General features: G+C 40.5%; 1 protein-coding gene across 9 annotated transcripts in view; it reads left to right on the plus strand.

Annotated features, from left to right (window-relative positions):
* PXDNL (peroxidasin like) overlaps positions 1–17,777 on the plus strand; it is a 429,117-nt gene that overhangs the window by 364,382 nt on the left and 46,958 nt on the right. Inside the window, exon 18 of one of the 9 annotated variants that reach the window (XR_015246688.1) lies at positions 11,214–11,414. The exons of the other annotated variants lie outside the window; for them this stretch is intronic. The gene's annotated coding sequence lies outside the window, so the exon portion shown is untranslated. The remainder of the gene's footprint in view (positions 1–11,213; positions 11,415–17,777) is intronic. 9 annotated transcript variants of the gene reach the window in all.

Consider the following 17,777-nt stretch of genomic DNA (forward strand, 5'->3'; position numbering starts at 1 on the left):
ACTGTTAAAAAAACAAAAGCACTTAGTTTCTCCTCTTTTCCACCCTGAGGTACCACAGGGTCAGACTGCAGTGACGGCTTCTCAATAGCTTACCTCTGTCTCTGCCCCCCTGCCCCCCACTCTGCTCAGGACTTGGCCATCGTTCCCTCAAGACTCCTGGCTCTTGTGCTTCTAAATGTCTCTCAAACTTCCATACTCCTACCTGCCTTAAAGGACCTTTCGTCAACATCAGCCCTTTGACTTCATTGAATGGCTAGTATGTTAGCAAGTTCAGTTGCTGTGAAAACAGTGACTCTTAGCCACTTCATGCTAGACCACTTGGAAAATCTTCCAGAACCTTCGAACCTTCTTTTGCAGAGAAACGCAGCAAAACTACACAACCCAGATTCTGCATGTATTATTAGAGGCCTCAGATTCTTAAAGCCGCCCATGGACGCTCCTCTCCCATTGATTTGGCACCCATATCCGTCCGGCACCCTCCTTTCCCCCTCGGGCCTACCACGCGTGTGCAGTGGGGGCTCGCCCGCCTCCTCTCTTGAAATGGTTGCTCCCTCAGCCGAAAGCAGCCCCAGACTGGAAACTCCCCTCTGTTCTTAGTCCTTGCTCAACTGTCCTTGTCTCCTGTCCCTATTGGAGGGAGTGACTTTGTTCTTTCAGTTACAGAAGGATACTCGACCGTTTAAATATAGCCAGGCCTCCAGAGGACCGGCATTTTCTCTCCACCTCTTATCTCTGCTCCTTTCTGTTCAGGATTTATTTTTCGTTCTCCCTCAGCTCCCTTATCTCCTGTTTTATACATATGGTGCACTGCAGACGGCTCTCTCTCAGCTCCCAAGGTCACATACAGGATTTTAGAACACAGCCAGCCCAAGATTCCCGAGTATCGTATTTTCTCTAAACAATACTTTTAGAAGTACACCGTCTTACACAATTATACCAACTCCTGTTGCTAGACCGTAAATGCCATTTTTAGAGCCTTTCCTCTCCTGGTCGTTTTCATTCCGTCACATTTCTGCCTTTCTAGGGAACGTATTAATTCAATGACGGGGTTCCAAGAGTCTGTCCTTCTTGGTTGCAGAGAAATTGTCTCATTTATCGCTGAGTCCCCAGAGCTGAGCACATGGCCTGGTGCAGTGCAGCACTTTGGGAGACACTGGGGAAGTGTGGCTGCCTGGCAAGGCTCATTTTAGCTCCCTAAGGGCCCTGGGTTTGAAGATTAGTCTCAGTTTGAAGCCTCTGACCGGACAAAGTTTTCTTAGGTGTAAACCAAGTTTTTACACTTATCCATACCAATTTACTTTTCCATCAAATATTTAGTGGCCTCAATTAACTACGATGTATTCTAATTTTATATGTACAAAGGAGTGGAAAGGTACAGCATAGCAAGCCACATGTGTGTTCGATTCTTGCATTACCTTCACCCCAATTTCAAAAAATTAAAAACTCATTCAATCAACCTTGTAGCCCTGAAACAAGGAAAACACACGACTGAGCAAATAAAAAGTGACAAGAGGCCAATTAAAAATCAGGTTGTCAGTCAGTTATACCCAGAGGTCCCGTTCTTAGAAGGCACTCAAGACCGTTCATTTAGCAAAAACGGAATGCAAAATAATTAATTCAACACTTTAAAGCATGACATTTAATGACATTTAATTTAGCATCAGTTTGGTGGATGTTATCGTGATGAGTCTTAGTAATTGTGTTTTAGAAATGAATTTCTTTCAGAATCTGCCTTTATTCCTGCCTTTGAAAATTGAGGCTATATTAGATTATTTTACCATGATAATCATTGAGGACATTTATACTATGTTATACTGTTATGCTATACATTATGGTAATATATACTAATATTATCCCGTAACTTAATTAGTCCTGGTTCTATACAAGATGAAATTATATTTCTACATACTTTATAGAACACTTTATCATGATCAAAATATGTGCTTCATTTATTTTTAAATTCTATTTTGCCAAAAAATATGTATCTGGATGCAATTTAGTATATTTTGCCTAAATCTCCCAATCTGACTAAACCAAAATTACATTTTTAATCATTATATGGCGACTGTAATATGTGGTGAAATGCACATTGTAAGTATACAGCGTGATGACTTTGAACGGTGTTCATCCCTGTGTAATGATCACCCAGTAAAGACCGAGAACATTTCCTCACCTCAGAAATTTACCTCTTGCTCTTTGCACTTAAGCTTCCCGCCCAGGCCCTCCCCGGCCGCCCCAGATCAGGTCTCTGTCACTGGTAGTTTCTGGGACTTCATGTAAAATGGAATTGTACCATCTATACTCTTTTAGGCTTGGCCTGTTTTGCTCACCGTGCTTTTGAAAATTCACCCAGGTGTCAGCTGTGTCCATAGATGATATATTTTGTTGTGAACGTGAGTGGTAGTATTTGTATGGATGTACCCATATTTGTTTATTCATTCACCTGAGGTGGCCATTAGGATGTTTCCAGTGTTTATTCTGAGTGATGCTGCCAGTGAAGACTCATAGGCAAGTCTTTGTGTGGACTTCCGTGTCCGTCTCTCTTGAACGGAAGTCTAACGGTGTACTTTCTGGATCACTTGGGAGCTCTGCTTGTCTCTTCTTCAGGTTGATATTTTCCACTGATTTTTCTTTCAAGTTCACGGGCTCTTCTGCCGTCCTCAACCCCCTTTTACAAACGTCACGTGAAATTTTCATTTCAGTTACACCGGTCCCCGAATTTACATGTCTTTACGGTTGCCAGTTCTCTGGTGACGTTTACCGAAATGATACCTCATTAAGAACGTATCGTATTTAATTTTGGAGTACGTCGGTGAGAACTCCTTTAATGTCCTTTCCTGATCAGTTCAACATCACAGCCGTACTTTTGGAGTTGAGTAGCATTGACTACTTCTGTTCTACTGTGCGCACCACATTTTTTGTTTTCTGTCTTGTAACTCTTCAATGCATATCAACTACTGGGATGCCACCTTGGACTTGTATAGGTTTTTGCTTTATGGTTTTTCTCACTGGAAATATGGAAAGCCCAGGGCATTATCCACTGGGCCTCACTGACTTGAGCGGACCAGTCTCCAAGCTCTGTCTCCCATGCAGATGCTAGGCTTTAGGCTTTCTTGGATTGTGTTTTATCCTTGTGAGGACAGAGCCGATCCGAAGACTTGGTGTTCTGTGCCTTGCCTGTCTGTCTCAGGTTACGAAGGTGTTACAGGGGTCTTCTGTTCTGATTCAACCCCCTGTGGTCGTCGCTGTCTCTAGGACTCAGGTATTCCCCCCGACTCAAGGGCTGGCCCAGCCCCTCCCAAGCTCTGGCCCCCTCCCCTCTGTGTTTCAGCAGCTTCAGCTGCTCTGAATTCTGGTCAGGATCCCTCAGCACAGCACCACCTTGAATTCTAGCAACGTGCACGGCCTGGGGTAAGTTTTCCCCAGGCACAAAGCTGGGCCTTTGTGAGAGGTTTCGCTTTCCTCAAGTCTCTTAGGTTTATGCTGCCTATGGTCCAATATCTGAAGACTATGCACTCATATTTTGAACTCTTTTATGGTTGTTGGTAATGGAAAGACTAGTCTCTTTCTGTGGTAGGGTCCCCTCCGTAAGGAAAACAAAAACAGAAACAAAAAACCTCAAGGCCACCTGGCTATGCACATACATGACAACATCCCTCACGACCTTAACATGAGACCACTTAATCAGACTGCATGTTTGTGTGTTACCATATATGGGAGACACAGAAGTAGAAAAAAAAAAAAAAAATATATATATATATATATAAAAAACTACAGGGGCGCCTGGGTGGCTCAGTCGGTTAAGCGTCCGACTTCGGCTCAGGTCATGACCTCGCGGTCCATGAGGTCATGACCTCGCGGTCTGTGAGTTCGAGCCCTGCGTCAGGCTCTGGGCTGATGGCTCGGAGCCTGGAGCCTGCTTCTGATTTTGTGTCTCCCTCTCTCTCTGCCCCTCCCCCGTTCATGCTCTGTCTCTCTCTGTCCCAAAAATAAATAAACGTTAAAAAAACAAAAACAAAAACAAAACTACAGAGGTGTAGTTCGGGGCTCAGTTCTTCAGTACAAACCCAACTGAGCTGTGCCGGCACGAATAAAGTTGCTTCCTGGAAAGACAAGCCTCAGTGTCACAGCTCTCTGTGTGTGAGAATCCCACCACGTTTCCACTTACAACTCCACAGCCAGAAACAGAATCTTACATTCATTCTCACGCAGGTAGTTGTTTCCCCTAGGATTCAGCCTTAGTGCAATTGTTTGCACAAAAGTTGTTACCTTCCTTAATTAAATCTGTATTTTAGGTTACTCTCTACCTCCGCCTGACTTTTTAGCGCCATTCTCTCTGTGTTTTCCTCTGCTGCATTCCTGTTTTCTTACAGCATCAGAATTATGGCAGAGCACAAATTAGAGCATGTCACCTCTGCTTAAAAACATCATGGGATTTCCTCTTTCCAATTAGGTTAAGAGACATATTAAAAAAAAAAAAAAAAAGTCTCCTGTACTTGGAGACAAGTCACTTTAGACTCTGACACGAACCTACATTTCCAGCTCTGTTTCTTGTTTTGCAAGCCAAACCCCGGGCGTTCTGTGCGTTACCTGTTTCGCCGTTCACTTTTGCCCTTTCCCCGAGAACGCCATGATCTTTCTGGCATTTGTGTCTTTGCATAAGCTGTTCCTTCTGCCTGGAAAGCTTTCCTCTCCTTCACCTCCTCCGTTCAGACCACCTCAGTCTTTCAGATTCAAATCAAAGTTTTTGAATATTGTTACGCCTGCAGAGCAGACTTTTTCTCCGTGGTCTGTACGCACTTTGTTCTTACTTACAGCAAAATACTTCTTACTGTGACTGCTTGTGTGCTCAACCTTTTCATTGAACTCTGAGCGTCCTGAAGGAAAATACCATATCTCCTTAAACTTTCTATCCTTCACATCTGGCAGCCTTCCTATCTAACAATGCCTGGTTCTTCGCAAATATTTGTTAAATAGAGTACATATGTTTTTGTTGTTTTATTTTCTTTTTGGTTTCGAAGGATTTTAATTCTTCTTGCTTTAGATCAGGGATTTGGGCTATGTAAATCTTTACAAATAAATTTAAATTGAAGTAAATTGTAATATGTTACATAAATAATTTTTACTATATCTTAAACAACTACAAAAAAAAAACCCTGTAAAAATTGCAGTGTAATTTGTGATGATAACATGAATAGAATATGAGCATTGGGAATTATTTGCAACTCATTTACCAGTTAAGGAATTAAGTCTGAATTTTAAATAAGCAAGTTTATTTTCTCTTATTTTATCATGACTTCTGGCCATTAACAGTACCCAGTAGAGAATCGCTTTAAGGACAGTAGTAGTCTAACATGTTTGATCAACTTTTTATTTTTTAGCCCAAAGCCTAAATAAAATACTTTGGTTGAGTATCAGACCTGATGGGTGTATGTTCATACATGACCTGTCTGTGAAGATCGCCTTAGAATAGTTAGGGCAAAAACGTTCATTAAAATACTAAAAAATAAAATGTAACTAAGAATTTCCTTCCCAGCTGTCCAGTGGAAAAGTTACTTTTCAGAAGCTAAAAATATAATCAAGTCCCTGTTTTTCTCCTGTGAGCTAAAAATAGAAAATTGCTTTGCTACAAGCTCTTGAGAAGAAAAGCAAGGCTAATTTCAACTGACATATGCCTTGTTTACTTACTGTTTACTTCCCGATAAATGTTCACATGCATCCCGGCCTCTCAGGACTCAGTTACCACTGAGTCGTGTGGAAATACAGGTAGCTTGCGCTCTGCTAAGGAAGCTCTTTGGGAACAGTGGGGGTCTTCCCAGGTCCCCGTGTCACACTGTCCCAGAACACGCCTGCAGTGTGCGGCCAGTGGGGGCGTCTCAGCGCACAGCATCTGACTTGACAACCGCAGCTTAGCTATTTCGATCACAAATCAAACATAAATGAATGCTATATTCGGATTGCCCATCAAGTCTGTCCTTTTTTTCTCGGAACCGTGGGTGGTCTGTTGAAGCCGACGTCCCTGACTGCGGGCCTGTTTATTGCCCATCTGTAGAACACGGTTATTTCTCAGGCGAGTGGAGCTAAGATCCATTAGTGTCAGTACCTGTAGCAAGAGAGGCACATGCTACCCTAATGTGCTGTAATCTTATATAATCTTCCCTTAGAAAACAAAGAAAGGAGCAGTGGGGGCGCTATGGAATTATATTGTGACAGTCCCATTATCCAGTGACATGATGCTAGTGATTTAGAGGGGGGCAGGCTAACTGCCCTGAAAGTCAATTGAAGTAAGTATGGGTCTCGTTAGGCAACGATAGATCTTTTTTTTTTAAGTTTTCCAAAGCTAGTTTTTCTCTCTGCTAAAAAAGAAAAAAGGAAGCGATAACATAGCCACGTGTTGCCTGTTTTCCGATATAACTTGTTCCGTTGTGGTGTTTCCTACTTTTCACGTCTGTTGAGTTCTTCTATGACATTGTTTTCTCCCCTTGGAAACCCAATTGTATCCTGTCTGTTAATCCCTCAATGTCCTCTCTTCTGTAATTTCACCTTTTATTTAAAAAAATGTTTAACATTTATTTTTGAGAGAGAGCGAGCACGAGTGGGGGAGGGGCAGAGAGAGGGAGGCATGGGATCCGAAGCAGGCTACGCTCTGTGAGTGCCTAGCCCGATGGGGGGCTTCAGCTCAGGAACCGTGAGATCATGACCTGAACCAGAATCAAGAGTCGGCCGCTTAACCGACTGAGCCACCCAGGCACCCCTTCGCCTTTTATTTTTTAATTAAACATAAGGTCTCTTTAAAATTTTTTCTGGTTCCTTCTTGTGTCCCATAATTTTCTTAACCCCCTTGTTTCTAATTTCTTTAATTTAATAAATCCTTTTTTTTTTTCTAAATTCTGTTATCAATGTCTTAGCTTTTCTGTTTGCATGAAGAGCATTGCTCCCCTCAGTATTATGTTAGATCAATTCCACAAACATTTGTTAGGTTACTCTTATTTATAAACCAGGATTGGGAAAGGGGAGGCAGCACAGAGGAATTAAATGGCATTGCCACATTTGACAATCTCTCAAGTGCGATTTTGAAGAATCTGTCAGGTGCTGTGTCAGTCATCGTGAGGGCTCTTTTGTGCTTTGCCAAGCATCTGGAACCGCGTTTACAAAGTCAGGGGACCCAGAATTGCAGGGCTTAGCATGCATCCATACGCACATTTTATAAGCACATGTATCCACGTGGGCACGTCACAGGCTCTTTCTAGGGCCTGGGGAGGGACCCCGGTGGTTCCAGCTCTGAAGAGTTATTTTCATTTGCCTCGTGGTAAGTCTGGCTCTGGGGCATTGCTCAGTAACTAGACCTACCCACCACAGATACTTTTCCTTGTCCAAGCACGTATCTCTTAGTGTTGCTGAGTCTATGGCATCTTTGCAACGGGTGAGGCAGAGCATTGTGCCCGTTTGGGTCCGTCCCAATTTGTACCTGGGGCTCTTCCAAGGAGAACAGATAAGTGGTAATGAGACAAAGGCCCAATCCCTTGGGGAAACCCCTGGGCAGGCCAAAGACTCCCAGGCATATGTGACCCTAGGACTAGGGCCTGTACCCCTGGACGCATGAGACTGAAATGGCACCATAAATGCTAAAACTTCAGAGTAAATGTGAATACTCCTCAATCCAGACTCCAACACAAGGTTTGGGAACCTATAGTTCACAGGCTGGCCACCTGTTCTTATAAATAGTTTTATTGTTACACAGCCATACCCATTCATTTGCACGTTAAGTGTGATCAGTTTTCCATTATAGTGGCAGGGTTGAGTAGTTGCAATAAAGATTGTGTGGCCCGAAAAACCAAAAATATCTATTACCCGCTATTTAAGAACAAGGTTGCTGATGCCTGTTCTAGTAAAATACAAACACAATAGAAGAGTGATATTCTTTAATGAATTCTTCTAATTTATCTCAAGATTTGGGAATGATACTGTTTATTTTAGGCTTATAATTTTCTCATATCAAAATAAGACACTCACATATCAAATTATCTCAAAATGGAAGTTAGGTCTTTCTTGTTAATCTTAAATTTTATGGATTTTATAAGGCAACCATTTAACACATGAGATGCTGTTTTTGTTTAAATGGTTTATGTTCCAAAATGAACAGAATAGTTCAGGTGGAACTTTCCTATATATGCCATGGAGACTTACCTACTTTCTAGGTCATTATTTTGTGAACTAGTGTTAACTTAGCCGAGCACAAACAGTTGACAAGTGGAGAATTTATCTGATTGCGAAGTCTAGGCTTTATCCACAGCCCAACTAGAGTAATATATAGCTCTGCATTGTTTCCTCTGATTGCTGTAACAAATTATCACAAACGTGGTGACTTAAAATGACATAAATTAATTATCTTAGAGTTCTAGAGATGAGAAGTCTGGAATATGTCTCATTGGGAAGAAATCATGGTGTCCCTTTCTGGGGTCTCCAGGAGAATCTATTTCCTTGCCTTCCTAGCTTCTAGAGACTGCCTGCCTGCATAGCTTGGCTTGCCTACTGTCTTCAGAGCCAGCAATGGCGGTTGAGTTTCTCACATGACATCATTCTGACACTATTCTGTAGTCAACTCTCCCTGACCCATGCTTCGGGCTCTTATCTACTTTGAAGGACCCGTGTAATCACACAGGTAATCCACAGTCATCTGCCATCTCAACATTCTTAATTTACACGTTTCTTTTGCTGTGGTAGTTAACATACTCCCAGTTTCCAGGGATCAGGACGTGCTCATCTTTGTAGGGGGAGGCGGAGGTGAGAGGTACATAGTCATTACACAAAACTTACCATTGCCACTATTTTCTTTACTTTTTAAAAATTTTCGGTGGTGGTGTTTTGCATTGGCTTTAGAACAGAAGGAGAATGCGAGAAACATTCTAATTCAGCACATACAAATAAAGACTCTGATATCAGACCACAGGAGTTCTGGGCATTCTCGGACTCCTCACTGTGTCAGTCTTTGTAACCTTTCCTAGTCTCCTATTTCTAGTTTCTAAAATGAGGCTAATACTAGTCAGTGTCTCATAAGTTTGTTGAGAAGGTTACATTACTTAAGGCAAGCCAAAGTCAGCAGAATTGTCTGGAAGCCCCCAGTGAACACTAGCTGTTTGGACATATTAGAATGCCATGTTTAAATGAAGCTGCTTCAGGTTCCAGTTGCCAGTAGTGTTGATTCAGGAGAATTAGAGAAAAATATTCTGCAAGTAAAGCTGGAAAGAATGTGTCTCCGTGGGAGTGAGTCTTTCCTTTTCTGTTCACGGTAGCATGACATACACATGAAAGGTACACTTCAGATTGGAAGCGAAACGGATTGACTTTATATTATGCAAAAATCTTAACAGGTCGTGTACAACTCAAAAGTTTTTTTCTCACAACATACATACCAAAGTGGAGTCGGGATGATCTCATTTGTGTAATCTCTAGTCTTGGTGTTAAAATTATTGAGGAGCTTTGGTATTCATGTCCATGACTATCAAGCAATTTCTCCGAACTTCACAATACAAAACACACTGTTGTCACTGTTGAAAATCTGTGCTTTGTGCCATTTAATTAGGGCAGCTGGTTGCCTCACTGAACAGATAAAAAGCCCAGGAGACCTTGAATGTACATCTTCACTTGTTGGCTGCAATTGCAGAAAGCAGTTGATGTGGTTTTCTGCTTTAGCGGATGAGAAAAGCAATAATAACTGTTATCATGCAGAATTCGTAGAATACACGGAAAGTATTTTTAAGTGCTTGATAAGTTAAAGGAAAGAAATGCGTGAATTAATGTTTGTACTTACCTGAGAGTATTAGAGAAGCTGTAGGACCCAGGTGATGTATCTCGTGATGTATCACCTGGTCCTTTTCTAGGCTCAATAGTGACTTTGAGAACTTGGGCTAATTTCATGGCCTGCGTAGGTTTCCAGTTCCTTAAGCGTGTTATTCATCAGCTAGGACATCGGAAACTCCTAGATCGTGCTAAAATATGCACGTTCAAAGGAGCCTTTGAAAATATTTGAGTGTGAGGTAGACATAAGCTGATTGGAATCAGTTTAGAATGTTTTTAAATATTGGGGCGCCTGGGTGGCGCAGTCGGTTGAGTGTCCGACTTCAACCAGGTCACGATCTCGCGGTCCGTGAGTTCGAGCCCCGCATCGGGCTCTGGGCTGATGGCTCAGAGCCTGGAGCCTGTTTCCGATTCTGTGTCTCCCTCTCTCTCTGCCCCTCCCCCGTTCATGCTCTGTCTCTCTCTGTCCCAAAAATAAATAAACGTTGAAAAAAAAAATTTAAAAAAAAAAAATATTGAATCAAGTCAATAATTGCTTTCATTCTATAGAACACCAGATGTTCTTTGCAAATTTGGGATGGCTTGGTCAAAATCCCCATTACTGCATTAACTCTGAATGGTACTTTGTAACCTTTTTTAGCTAAGGTAGAATTTTTTAAGTGTGACATCTATAGTCAGTGAATTCGCCAGCTTATTTTCTATCTTGAAGTACCTGAAGTAACATTTCAAAGTGCAATTAAAATATGTAAACATATTGTGCTGTATATAATATTAAATTTTTTCTTTGTTGTTCTTACCTATTCCGTTATTGGAAATAAAAGAAAAGCAACTTTAAAAAGAGTATGACATGTTCTATAAAGGATTTGACTAATAGCCTCCTTTCAGTGACAGTTTGACTTTAAGAGAATTTCTTGGGAAATAACCAATTCAGTAAAGTAAGCCTCTTTTTGTTGTTGAACTTTTTCTTAGACCTATTGAATAAAAAGTAAAAATACAAAGGAGGGTTTTAAACATTAAAAAGCTAAAAATAAAGGGCAATTTTTACATGCCATAAAGGACAAAGAAACTAAAAGCCGGGGAGAAATCAGTGGTGAATGCCGTCTTGGCCCAGGAGTTATGATACATGAATAGTGGTTCTAGAAATCAGAGGTGGGGGTTTTACTGCCCACCTAGGGCCAGGAGAAGCCTCCCACCTATTGTAGGCAGAGGGCTGAAACAGAGATGCCTGCACAAAGATGGCTTCATCTATTCAAAGGATGAAGGGAATGAAAAAAGCACTTTCCATCAGGAAAGAGGAAACAGCAAGACAGTTTCTTGACTAACCGTCAGGGGTTGATGCTGGAATGGAACACGAGGCTTTGTGGAATATTTCTGAAAGCCCGTGTTACACAGGAGAGAAATGTGAATTTACTCAGATGCCGTGATGCTGGAAAGAGCAGCAGCGTGGAGACCACCCCCGGGACGTGTGAGACCATGAAGATCTTGGCAAAAGCTCGGGTGAAGTCTCCGTGTAGGTTTTCCACAAGCTGACGTGTACGGACAATCAGCAGAAAGACAAAACAGACTCCTAGGATGTTGTCTCCGTCACGTATGCACACCAGTTAAAAACTGATGGGGTAAGTAAATAGCCAGAAGATAGCTAGAGATGAGAACAAATGAAAAGCAGTAAAACAAAACAAAACAAAACAAAGAATCAGGATGCTAAATCAAGGGAGATGAGGTCAGTATGAAAGATACTGTAAAGGTAATTAAGTAAGTAAAAGAATGTGTAGATACCATGTTAAAAGATACTGTGAAAGTAATTAAATAAGTAAAGGAATGAATAGATACCACATTAAAACAAAAGGAAAATGTAAGAAATACAGATATTTGAAAAATAAATAGAATTTTCAAACATGATATACAACTACTTAGAATAAAGAATTAATGAACTGGAAGAGAAACTCAAAGGGATCATTCAGCGTGTAATACTAACTGATAAAAAGAATAAATCATAAGAAAGATTCAAAAACACGGGGTGCCTGGGTGGCTCATCGGTTGAGTGTCCGACCTCTTGGTTTCAGTGCAGGTCATGGGACTGAGCCCCAAATTGGGCTCACACTCAGCATGGAGCCTGCTTGGGATATTCTCTCCCTCTCTCTCTCTCTCTCTCTGCCCCTCCCTTGCTCATTATCTCTCTCTCTCTCTCTCAAAAAAAAAATAACAGACATGGAGAAAGATTGCAAATGCCAAATATTTATAGACATTTCAAAAGATAGAGAAAGAAATGCAGGCAAGACACAATGGAAGAGTTAATGGGAGAAGAGTTACAGAATTGAAAGACTTCAGTCCTCAGATCGAATGAGCAATGTACCCATCTACTGCCTACCTAACTTAGAGTATAAAACAAACCTGTGTCTTTGAAGCCTGCATGGTTAAGATGGGCTAGGTTATGGTCATCAACAACCACAAATCTCACAGGCTGAACTTGGCAGACATTTATTAATGGCTGACTCATGTTAAGTGTCTAACTGAAGTTGGAAAGAATAAATATAAAAGCAAAAATTAATAAAGTGGAAATGTAAAAACTGAGAGTAATTAATATATCCAATTGCTAGAAACAATAAAAACACAAAATAAGCAGACTTTTAAAAAAATTGCTGTTTTTATTTTTATGAAAATAATTTTGAAAGTCTTATGACATAAATAATTTCTTAATTGATCTTAGGATAATGAAAAATACAATGCCAAATTAGAGCCTTTAGAAATTTGAAATCGTCAGAGAAAAGCAACCAAATAGTCTCTGGGCTCTAAGTAAGGCAAACTCAAATTGTAAGGAGCACATTGTATTGTGGAATATATAAAGAGATGAAACTCTACTCAGTTTATTGGATGAAACCAGCAGACCTCTGGTAATCAACCTTAAGACAACATCAATAAAATCATATCCTAGTATCTCTTTTTTGGTAAGGAATGAAAAATGTTTAAAGTGCTTCTCCATCAAATCACGAATAGTAATAGAATAATCTAACATAATTAAAGGAGAGATGATTTCAGGAATGTAAGAATGAGTCAGTATCAATATAATGATCACAATAGAATGTCCAATTATAAAACCCATACAATCATCTGAGAATGTGACAAAGTGACATTTGGTAAAATTGAATACACATTCAAGATGAAAGTCCTAACAGCCACAACACCTACAATAACAACAACGGCAGCATAATTCTTAGTATTCAGGGAATAGAAACATCTTTGACCATTATATTCACCAGTGCGTTCAATTATTAATTAAGCTAATTAATAAGTATTTATGAACTGTCTGGTCTGTCCTTGCTATTTGCTTAATAACAGGCACACAGTCAATATTCTAGTGAAAAAGGCAAATAACTAGCCGTTGTGTGACCAGTCCCCTTCTGTTACCTCTGTGACAAACACTGCTGAACTCTCACAGACTCTTTCATGCTGAACCCGGATATGACCTCAGAATTCTTCTGGATGTGGTTCTCATGGCAACCAGCAGTCGCTCCCATTTGATTGGACTTCGCACACCAGAGGTGACCTCCTCACGACCCCTCACTACAACTAGTCCCATCTGGAAACCCGGGAAGGCTCTATTACCAGTAGTTTATGTGGCCTTTGAATTTCATTGCAATGCGCCATGTTGGGAAAAGCGAGTGATAGGAGATACGAAATGGGGACTGCTTATTCTTGTAATTTGCGAATTTTCACCATTTTAGAATGTTGTCTCGAAGGGAGAATTGTAAGAGGAGGTGAAGATGATGAGATGTTAACAGTGTCAGAGTTTGTGGTGGGTTTTATTTGCTCTGTGAAGAAGGGTCACAGTCATCTGTGAAGGTGCAAGGGTAGAGCAATGGGAAGTTGGATTTGGGTGGAGAACGTCTAAAATAGTAATGGATCAGAGTGGAGGAGGTTCAGACGGAGTACCAAACCAAAATTGTTTTGCAGCTTTGGAGATACAAATGAAATTTATAAATCAAATGTTTACAGTTAAGATCAAGTAGGGTAATAAAAATGTTTATCACTTAACTGACATATAGAAAAGACTCTCCTCTATCTACTCTATATCTATCTATCTCTCTACCTACCTACCTACCTACCTATAAGCTATCTATCCATATCTTTCTATCTATATCATCTACCTATTTATCTATCTACTCTCCATCTATTTGTCTATCTATTATCTATCTTCCATCTATCTAATCTAATCTATCTGTCTTGCTACAACTACAATGACATATGGAGCAAGACTTTGGACACTTAGAAGAAATCTCCATTTTTGTGGATACACTTTTATATACTATAGTTTGTGTTTTAAACACCTGTTTAGGCCTTCTGGTGGGCCTGTGCATTTTAGACCAGAGTCTGTCAATTAGTTCTGTTCTTAATTCCAGACTAGTGTTTAGAAAACTCCAGAAGTTATTAAGAATTTGTGGATTATAAAAAGGGTTGGGGCACCTGGGTGGCTCAGTCAGTTGAGTTTCTGACTTCGGCTCAGGTCATGATCTCACGGCTCATGGGTTCGAGCCCATCAGGGTCTGAGAACTCAGAGCCTGGAGCCTGCTTCAGATTCTGTGTCTCCCTCTCTGTCTGCCCCTCTCATGCTCTGTCTGTCTCAAAAATAAATAAACACTTAAAAAAATTTTTTTAACAAAGGGTTCATTGTGTATATGTCATAATCAGAATTAAACCAGTAGCTTATTACTGTATTTCCTTAAGTGTGGGATGCTTACCACAGGATGTATATTAGATAATTTTATGTGGTTTGTAGACATGACATTCAGTAATATTTTCTCATGCAGTGAAAAGTGTATTTCTTTTCCTCTTCAACTTATTTTTCTGTGTCCCTGGTTATGATATGATGAAAAGTCTCTTTAGGGCTTTTCATGTCTTTAACATCCAATACTTACTTGTTAAGGAATCTTTTAAATAAAAAGAGAACACTTCTTAGAGCCAGAGATTTCAAAGGGTTGCTACTATGTGAGTAGAATTAATAAAAATGTTTTGTTCAGTATTTGTATTTTATCCTGACTGTGAAAATTATACCAAAAAAGCAAATTTCTCATCTACGGCTACCGCTGGGGTAAAATAGAGGAGGGATTTAATTGTTACTAGTTGCCATGCCGTAAATTTGCGGATATTATTTTCATGCAAGATACTCTTGAGGAATGTTTTTCAAATATGTTACTGTTCCATGTGCATGAGTTTCTGATGGGGACAAACCTGTCCTTTTCACGTGAGGGAGTCCTTCCTAGTCTCCATGACTCCATGACTGCAGTATCTCTGTCTTGCTCTGGATTCTCTGCTTTGGTTTTATGCTTTTGTTCTTCTATTTCTTTCTATTCTTTATTCTAGTCTTTTGCCCCTTCTCTTTCGCTTTTCTCGTAACTGATCGCAAGATAGAGTTTCAATGATTATTTTTATTATTATAAAATATATAATTAGAGTCTTATAAATATATAATATATAGATTATATATATGTGTACATATATTTATATATAAATTATAAATATATAATTAGTCTTTTATACTCTGTACTCTGCTTCTGAAAATTTGATGACTATTAGCATTTTTAGTTCTCTATAAAATATTACGTAAAGTAGCTTAGATGATTTTCTTCATACAAAGTTGTAGTAGCAAGAAAAGTTCCTCTTCTTGTGAAAGCAAAAAATGGATTGTATTATATATTTGTTCAAAAAAAGTGATACTTTATTTTCCCCCTTTGCCTAATTTTCTGTGCTATTTCCATTACAGAGGTAATGTTTCTTAAAGACAGAGCTTTATGGTGCTCCAAAATGCATAAAATCTCAATTGTAGAGGAATTTTAAAAGAAAAAAAAATATGATGTCATTAAAATCTTTCAGGAAGCAGGTACAGTCCTGAGATAAGCTTCCGTTAAAAAGTTTTTTTGAGGAATTTCACCTCCCCGTTAAGGAACTCACATTTCTTTCTTTTGTTTAGGTGACTTTAAGTCAACCATAAAGTTACATTGGACGATGTGTCTGATGTGACTAGTCACACTGGTGACGTAGTATGTGCTCATTGTTTTAATTTCTTTAATGGTTTTGTCATTTGCTTCTGTCAAATTGAAGCAATCGTCCTGAGGCAGAAGGAATTTTTTATTTTGTGTGAGAGTACGCAAGGGCATGCTGCTTTTTTGAAGGACACGTTTCATATTTTTCTCTCCAAAAGCTACTAAATGATCACATTTGTTCTAAAAATTCAGAAGAGGGTCGGAAAGCTTTTCCCCAAGGACACCTTCTCCCAAGGCACCATTCCTTAGTGTTTGTGGTAAAACCTTGTATTTGTTTCAGTAAAATTATATCTTGCTACATTATCTGTTTTTCACTTTGAATCAGGAACCATGGAGAGCCCTGAAAAAAAAAATTCTATACAGGACCTTCTCCCCTGGTGTCTGTCAGAGCCATCCAACTGAAAGGTCTTATTATTCCTCCTTCTAAAGCAGACTCGAAGTCAGACTGTTGTTAGGAAATTAGATAAAGATGGACGCTGTCATCTTTGGGGCGTGCAATCGTTCATGCCGAGGTTTGCAGATCTTTTCTTTCAGCTCTTTGTGCATCAGAATTGTAATATAAATACCACTCTCAGCGTAGCTGGACTTTGTTTATTTACTCTTCTCAGTCTGTGTCTGGCTTGTTTTGCAGTGATGGAAAAGGTTAGAAGCTAAATTCTATTAAACACAGTTAAATGTTACATTAGCAGAGCTTGGAGACCGTGAAGACGGTTTTCACACTTGCTTTGGGCATTGCACACTAATGTGCCACTTAGGCCAACGTTATGATCCCAAGCACCTGGAACGTTCCAGTTTGCTCCCGCACTGCACACCAAGGAGGGTGGTGTCACTGCTGTTGTCAGTGTAGGAGCAGCACTGATCAGGTGCCGTCCCAGATTATGTGACTTTTTACAGTCCTAACCATGCCTCCTTTGTGTTGGGTTACTCCTTTCAAGTATGGAACAAACGTTGTTGAGTGTTTGAGTATTAGCTTTGGGGAGGAAATTGAAGAAGTGAATTGAGGGGCGCCTGGGTGGCTCAGTCAGTTGACCAACTGACTTCAGGTCATGATCTCACATCCATGGGTTTGAGCCCCATGTCGGGCTCTGTGCTGACAGCTCGGACCCTGGAGCCTGTTTCGGATTCTGTGTCTCCCTCTCACTCTGCCCCTCGCCTGCTCTCTCTCTCTCTCTCGCTCTCTCGCTCTCTCACTCTCTGTCTCTCAAAAAATAAAACATTAAAACATTAAAAAAAAAAAAAGTGAATTGGGGCGCCTGGGTGGCACAGTCGGTTAAGCGTCCGACTTCAGCCAGGTCACGATCTCGCGATCCGGGAGTTCGAGCCCCGCGTCAGGCTCTGGGCTGATGGCTCAGAGCCTGGAGCCTGTTTCCGATTCTGTGTCTCCCTCTCTCTCTGCCCCTCCCCCATTCATGCTCTGTCTCTCTCTGTCCCAAAAATAAATAAACGTTGAAAAAAAAAAAGTGAATTGATATACCAAAGAAATTAAACATAGAAGCTGGTTTATAGTCTTACTAGGGACTAATTATAACCAAGAAAGAAGAAATATGAGGCCTAGAATTTTAAAAATTAAAAAACTAGAGCTGACATTCTCCTGAGTAATGCAGATGAATGGGTTTGGAGAACTTACTGATTTCAGACCTCCCTCTAATACTAAGTGTCTTTAAAAGGCTCATAGTGTTTCCTGGAGCTATGCAGTGAGCCACAATAAAAGCAGTAAGTTACAATACGGATAGGAGTGGATTGGTTAAAAGGTGAAAAACAGGGGCGCCTGGGTGGCTCAGTCGGTTAAGCCTCCGACTTCAGCTCAGGTCACGATCTGGCGGTCCGTGAGTTCGAGCCCCGCCTCGGGCTCTGGGTTGATGGCTCAGAGCCTGGAGCCTGCTTCCGATTCTGTGTCTCCCTCTCTCTCTGCCCCTCTCCCGTTCATGCTCTGTCTCTCTC

This window comes from Puma concolor, chromosome F2 (genome assembly GCF_028749965.1).
Source record: "Puma concolor isolate L17-30 chromosome F2, mPumCon1.1.hap2, whole genome shotgun sequence".
Taxonomy (NCBI): Eukaryota; Metazoa; Chordata; class Mammalia; order Carnivora; family Felidae; genus Puma; species Puma concolor.